Genomic DNA, 8,097 nt, shown 5'->3' on the forward strand with positions numbered 1-8,097 from the left:
AAAGTACCTCAACTTTGAGGGTAATTTTAAAAAGTGTGGCACCTGTCTGAACTTCGCTATCTGTATGAATACAATCTAGGAATGATAGTAAAACACAAAAAGGAATAACATTTTTGTGCTCTCCACGTTTGCAGAAGAGACCGCCGTTTGAATTTCCAGAAATTTCGTAAACCTGATAATTAATGAACACTCGCCTTGTCGATGTGCTTGTCAGAGTCCAACTTCATTTGATGGCGTGATAGGTCTTATCCAAGTTCTTTCACATTTTAAGGTTATTCCTCAGTCATCTGAAACTATATTGGCCGTTGATTCCATGTCCTTGGTCCGTTTTAAGAAGTTATCTGGTTTATAAAATGGCAGTATCCGCGAGCGTGACTAGTTCTTGACACCGTCCTGAAAGGTCTTTTGCTAAAATTAGTTGGGTGCAATCTTGTTCATTGAGATTATACTCTTCAAGACATCGCAGTGAAATTTCGAGGGCAAATAAAACACGTTCCTTTGCAAATACAACGCGATGAGTCGCTGATAAAGCGTTTTAATCCAATCTCCTGACAAACTTGAAAGATGCGTGACTTTGTGTTTCATCCCCAGTTCTCCTGCACTGGGTGATGACCTGATACGGTAATTATAATTAACAAATACTGCAGTAGCTCGTTCACTTGCTTTATTAACTTCTTAGGTTATAATGTCCCTCTTGATTTTTGTAGAGTGTATTTAACTCTAAAAACATCGAATTTTTTTTAAAACCTGTCCTTAAACGGCATCTTTTATCTAGTTTGTATAAAAGTAGTAGAGCCATCAGTTGCGAGCGTGACACGGTTGTTTCGTAACATTTTCTGTAAAGTTTGATGTAATTTTGATGCTCTGCACTTTCCACAAGACATTCGATATCTTCTTCTTGTTCCATAGAAAATCCCACAGTTCCTGATTCTTTCCGTTTGGAAGCTGCAAGGCGAGAGAAGAAACTCTGTATCTGCGTTTTAGGTAGCCACTCCGTGCGACTGAACCATCTTTCATTAGAGGGGGTTGTTGCTGTTCTCATATCCTTTTCAACCTGAATAGGGTCCGCCTTGTGGCCAGTTCGCTCACCAATTTCAAACTTGGCTGTGAGATATTCTTTAACCTCACGAGAAAACCAGATGGAACCTGCGTGGGCCTTGCTTAGTGCCCATCCCATCTGCAGAGTTTCTTCGTCAGTTGATGATTCGGACGCTAACATAAATGGTGTAGATTTTTGCACAGCCACATCCACTGATGTAAATTTTGTTGCCCAGTCCTTTCTGATCTTGTCATATAAGCTTTCACTCTTCTTCATCGTTTCTTGATTGCTGATGTGCTTCCCTACGTCAAGGTGCTGTTCTAGATCTGAAAAGAACTCAAACACATGCGTACAACCTGGAAATACACATTCAAAGAGAGCTGTATCTTTTCCCGCATTTGTACCACTGGGCAATTGTACATCCTTAGGCGTCTTAGTCTTGAGACGTCTTTCTTTAATTGGCTCGAAAAATGTTTTATCAGCGTCTTTTGTCATAAGGCCAGTCGCCTCTTGGTGTTTTAAATACAAAGTGTCATAAGGAAAAAGCTTTTCTCGACCAATTTTACAGGCTCGTCTTGCTCTTATTCCTGAGCTCTCAAATGTGAAATTGTGGAAACCGCTAAAATGATCAATCTTCTTCACTTGAAGGCTCTTTTTTCGATTCGTCTACCATATTCACTGAAGCGGAAGTTCCTCTGACAGGATGTTTCTGAAGAGCATCTCTCATGTCGGACGCAGACAGAATATCATTACCCTCGGAACAGTACGTTCGGACAGACGTTTTTAGAGGACAGAGAATCCTGTCACATACATACTTCCCACTTTGCGGTTCAGAAAAGTCATAGGCTTCCACTGCAACGCCAACCCACCTCATCAGATCTCAAAAAAACACTTTTTAGCCCGGGTTGCTTCATTTTCACGTGTGTTAGAAGATCTTCAATTATTGATGCAACCTCGAACCAATCTTGGGTGCATTGATCAAATAAATGAGCGTAAGAAGTAACTTGGAGTTCTCCAGTCGAACGGTCACGCGATATCACGCTACTTATGTGCCAGCTCAGGCCCCTTTTTCCAAACCAATCACTCTGTTTTTCGCGGTATCTCATCTGAACAAATTTCATTGCCCAATCCATAATTATTAAGTTTGAGCTAGAGTCTAAATCTTCAAGGATATCTTGTTTTGCGTGCTCTTGATTTGCTGACCTCATAATATGAGATTTCCAGTGATTGACAGCCTTAGCAGACCTCTGAAAATCATATAGCATATCTTCTTATTGTTGTTTACTGTAGAACTGGGTGTGTTCACCTTTGATCGCTTGTTCTACCTTGTCCAGACAGACAGAAAGTTCAACGCAATGGCTACAGGCAGATGTATGTTCATGCTCACATTTCTCTTGAAGGTCCTCATCATTAAGGTCACTAAGGGCAAACTTGACACAATGGTCGGGGCATGTACTCTCTCCTTGTTGGCAATCACAGTATTTCGTTTTCAAATACTGCTTGCCATTCTGAAGCGACTTCTTTATGTCCTCCGACCAACCTTCTTCTTGACCAATGTGGTCAAGGTCCACAATTTGCTTGATTTTTTCAAAACGGGCAGATCCGTCAGTTGCGGTATTGTCGAGACCAGCTAATGACTTTTGTTGAGAGGCTTCTCGGACCTCGAGGATCCGAAACAAAGTTGCACGGCTTAGTGGCTTTATCTCTTCTTCTTCGCAGAACCGCAGGTACTGTTGTATCATGGCGGAGCGAGTTACTGTGCAAATTACATTGGGCATGGTCACTTGTTTGCCATTATCCAATTTCAATTTTCGGGTTCCAAACGAAACGTCTTGATAAAAATATGGTCTGTTTACAAATTCTATAAAATGATCCACAAGGGCTGTGTCAAGTCGAATACGATAACTTGAAGCCTTTTCAAGGGTAAAACCTGGACCATATTCGCGTGCATGAGCTCTTGCCCTCTTTATTTGCCACATAGTTATGCTTTCGAAGGGCTCATGTAACTTTTGTAGCTTTTCCATAGGGTAGCGGTATGCATACAGACTTAGAATCTGGGTCTTAAGATTCCTTGTTGGAGCATTTTTGTACGCCTGCATTAGAGCAAGCAAGTCACCAGAAGGATTTTCATTGGTCCGATCTGATAATTGAGCACATGATCTAAAAAGTTGATCCCCAGCGTTTGGTGCTATTACTTCACATACGACTTTGCATCCTTCCTTAGCCTTTTCAATACATTTTCCCTTTTCTACGTCCTTCGCTTCATCCCATCCAGTTTCTAACTGAAAGGTCAATGGGCTGACTTTTCCGATCTTGGTCTTTTCTGATAAACTAGCCATTGCCTCATTGTATGTCGTTATCAATGATTCTTCTCCGTCTCTTTCGTCCCCGTCTTGAGAATTTTCACTTTCTTCTCCAGACCACTCTCCGGGCGTCCAGTCCACGGGTATAATAGTACTGGATGGTGCCAAGCCAGAAGCTATCGGGGTACATTGCATCTCTGAGCTGTTCTTCAAGGCCATCGCAGCCATTTGTTTTGCCAGTCTACACAGTATAATTAACAAGAAGAAAATGGTCGTAGGTATGAAATAGCAACCCAGCAAGATTTTTTAACAATTTAACACTTCCACACGCATAAACACACCCTGATACAAAAAAAGAAAACTCACCATAAAAAGTGTCCGCTTCATACAATTCATATTTACTATAGATATACCGGTGATTATAGACCATACTGGTTTGACGTGTATACCGGTGTTATTTTTTTGAGAAGTTGTGTGCACAAGACTTCACAAGTACTTGCAATGGGAATTAAAATGAGTTAACATTTCAGTGTTTTATTTAAAGGTATTCAAACACACCTTGTCTCTTCATGTTCTCCTAATTTCTCGCTCTCAGTGTTTTCCTCCAGCCAACGTTTATTTTCCTCATATTTTTGTCTTTGCTTCTTGACACAAGTAGTGCAAATTGCTGTGCATTAAAAAGTATCACAATGATGAATTTGACTTTTAGTCAAAGTCGATTCGTAGCGTAAAACTTATTTTTAGAACCAACACTGATTCTGATCTATCGGATTGATAATTGACAACTGGCAAAATAAACTCAAAACAGTTTTTAATCTCCCGGTTAGGTCTTGAGGTGTCGGAAAAATAGTTTTCAGGATATAACATATAGCAGGTTTTCAAATACAAAATCCCTGATAGTCACAAAAAAGGGTTTTTAAAGAAGGGTAACATTGCCAAGTTTTTCGCATAATTTTGCGGGTCACGTGCATCTAGGCTACTTTACCGAAACTATCTCTTACTTTGAAAAATAGAACGCTATGAAGCAACGTAAAAAATAGACAGTTCTGTAAAGACATTCTAAGTACCTTTTACATCTCGCAAAAATCCAGGAATATTTGTGTATTTTTGAACATCTGTGTTGTAACAAATATACTTGTCCTAATTATACTAACGCGCTTGACCAAACAATGTAAAACAAGAATGTTCATTTCATACCTGTTATTTACTCAATCCAAGATTTCTACACTTACATCGTGGCACTGTTGCCAAAAAATATAACTGGTTATGATATAAATAGCCGGAAAAATAAACACCTTATGGAATGATTCTCTTTCAAGGTTTTACAACAACGTTGAATGGTTATTCCCTCGACCTTCTCTTTTAGTCTTTATTTATAATTAGATTTACAGTTTGTTATACAATTCGGAATACTTGACCATGACATTTACCTTGGTTTTATGAGTTCTTTTATTCTATTGAAAGTTAAAAAGTAAAGGCGCCTCACATACGTCGGTTCTTCGAAATGATCATTTCATAATTATCTGAAAGACAAACCTTTTTAAACCCCCCTTCATCAGTACTCCGTTTTACGGGTATTTAAAGCTACTTGAAGCTACACGGAAAGAATTTGTCACACCTGGCCATGGGCATCAGTCTCGAGACCTCTCACTCAGAAGACTCCAAGGGCTACGCAATAACCAACTGTGCCAATCGTTGCTCCTCAAAAAAGGGAAAATGTAAAATATTGTGTAGTAGAATGCTTACCTGACCCAATGGGAATTGTGATTCCAAAAATTGCGTGAATATTCTTGGACATCTCCAAGTTGATAACATGATCATTTTTTAGCGTTTTCCTCGCTCCTGAATGAAGAGGATATCGACATGTCCTCAAAGGACGCCAGTTGCGACCCAAATTATGTCTGTGTTTTGGACACACGAACATTTCTTCTTGCCGGTGTGGTGGCACATCGAATAGCCCGCCCTGACTAGTATCAGTTTGTACTCCATCATTCCAGATAGTTTTGAAAGATGGCATGTCTTCAAGTGAAACGTTATATCTTCCCGGCATTCTCGCAACCTACAAACTGTATGCGAACCTCGAAAACCTCCACAACTAGATTTTCTGAAGCCCGAGAAAGAACACTTTACTGTATCAGTAGCCATGTTACCCCTTGTTTGTTTTGTGTCCAGTCCAGGAGGACTGGGGATGAAATACAAAGTCACGCATATCTCAACTTTAATCTGAACTGGGTTAAATCGCTTTGTTAGCGACTCATCATGTTTTATTTGCAAAGAAATGTGTCTTATTTGCCCTAGAAATTTCACCGCGATGTCTTGAAGAGTAATCACAATGAACAAGATTGCATCCAACTAATTTTAGCAAAAGACCTTTCAGGACGGTGTCACGAACCAGTCACGCTCGCAGATACTGCCATTTTATAAACCAGATAACTTCTTAAAACGGACCAAGGACATGGAATCAACGGCCAATATAGTTTCAGATGATTTAGAAATAACTTTAAAATGTGAAAAAACTTGGATAAGACCCATCAAGCCATCAAATGAAGTTGGACTCTGACAAGCAGATCGACAAGGCGAGTGTTCGTTAATTATCAGGTTTACGAAATTTCTGGAAATTCAAACGGTGGTCTATTCTGAAAACGTGGAGAGCACAAAAATGTTATTCCTTGTTGAGTTTTATTATCATTCCTAGATTCTATTCATACAGATAGCGAAGTTCAGAGAGGTGCCACACTTTTTAAAATTACCCTCAAAGTTGAGCTACTTTCGTGTTTTGATGGAAAGCCGAAAACACGTGCTGGGGAAAAAATCATTGCCGTTGAAATATATAAATAATGCGGAACTGTGATATGGCTAGGAAATCTACAGTGGTGTATCTGTATACGGAAAAGAAAATCAGACTTTTTGAGCCAGGTGTTTGTTTTCTAGAGTGTGGTCAATATTGGCAATTTTTGCAGTTTGAAAGACTATGGCGTCGGCGCCGACCGCCCGGAAATTCAAAAATTCGTAAAAAAAATATATATCACTTTTGGTCAAACGAAATGCATTTTTGCAACTACTAAGGTGGAGGCTTTAATATCCCAGAATATAAGGAAAATTAATTTTTTGATCCAAAATCACTGGTCGGTTTTTACGGAGACACCCTCTTAACGTAGCAAATACCCACTTTTTGTAGCAAATACCCATTTCTACTTCTTTTAGGGCACTAACTACGTATTGCTTAAGAACAATCTACTCGTATATGTGTGCCAAATTAAATATATAAAAGGCTTTACCGAGCAGAGAATGTTTTCTGTTTATGAAATTATTTTATTTTACATTAACTGCGTTTTTTGTTACGAGAGTTCTGCGCTTGTGAAAGGAAACCTGTTGATTTAACCTGTGTTGTGAATTATATGTCGCAATTAAATGGTTGTATTACACAAAAGCCACTACGTAACAAATACCCACTTTTTTGTAGATTTACCATTAATTAATTAATTAGTTAGTTAATTAATTAATTATATCAGTTAAAACAACTTAAAAGGGACTGGTGGCAAGCGCAAGAATTTATTTCTCTGTTACTCCTTGGCCTCTTTTGAATAAAATTTGCCTTTATTAAACATATTTTATAAACAGTAGTGAGCAGCACACTGCAACAGCTGATCTTCTCAACTTCTTTATTTTCTCCTCTCAATTTCAACAGTTTAAAGTAGTGTTGTTCAGTAGAGTGAAACGCACTGCATAGCAATATTTATAGCTTTCGTCAGTTCAGTGAAGTGGTGTTCAGTACCGTGCAACGCAGCGTACTGCATGGTACCATCTAATAGTTTTGAACAGTTCAGTTTAGTGTTCTTAAGTGGCTGTCCCGCTAACAGCGGTCCGGTCAATTTCGGGTCAGAAAAAAGTTAGCCTTTATATTTTTTGGATGAAAAGGACTTAGTGTGTATATACTAAAACCAGTATGTTTTGTTGTAATTCCTGCTTTTCTTTTTTGCTACGCCCCGAAACGACTTCAGCTGTCTGAGGAGAGATTTTTGGTCGATCCAGTAATCAAAATTCGTGACTTTTCCGGATCGCGCTGCCTTTAAACAAGGACGTATTGTTCCATATCGACCAGGCCACAGTATTTAGGTACATCCGAAGTGCTTTGCACCGACATTTCGTTACGGTTGGATGAAAACTGGATAAACCGCAAAAAATCTAAGATACCTGACTGCGTCGCTTGTGGAAATGAATAAATAATTAGCAATAAGGAAGACTCAAAATATCAAAAGTGGCACCTAACCTAGGATCAAAATGACATTTATAGCAAAGATCTATCCATACTCTAACAGATTCTGGAGTTAAACTTGCGGGTATCATCCTTCATTAGACGCGAGCGAACCCTGCAGTTGAACACAAATTGCTGATAATTATGCAATGTCACGCAATTCGCGGCTAGCGTGATGGCGATTAAATGGAAGCAACCGGATAAGAATGATGTTTGGGAGTCCAGAATTTCCTTTCATTCTGGAAATATCTTATATGCGTAACTTAGAACCCCTTATCTTGTATGGATATTGATGGGAATAGACGAAAGAATGTTTTCAAGTTAATTATGCAAATGCCAACACTCACAGCCAGCGCTGGGGGCGTTGCGAGTTGAACGCAAACAAGCGGAAAATATTTAACGTTGTTTCAACAGCCCAGAAGTCCTGTTTCATACAAAATAAATCATATTTATCCATTATTACCCTTGGCTTGGATTTCTTTGGGTTCATCTTAAGACTC

The sequence above is a fragment of the Montipora foliosa genome, chromosome 5 (assembly GCF_036669935.1).
Source record: "Montipora foliosa isolate CH-2021 chromosome 5, ASM3666993v2, whole genome shotgun sequence".
Classification (NCBI taxonomy): Eukaryota; Metazoa; Cnidaria; class Anthozoa; order Scleractinia; family Acroporidae; genus Montipora; species Montipora foliosa.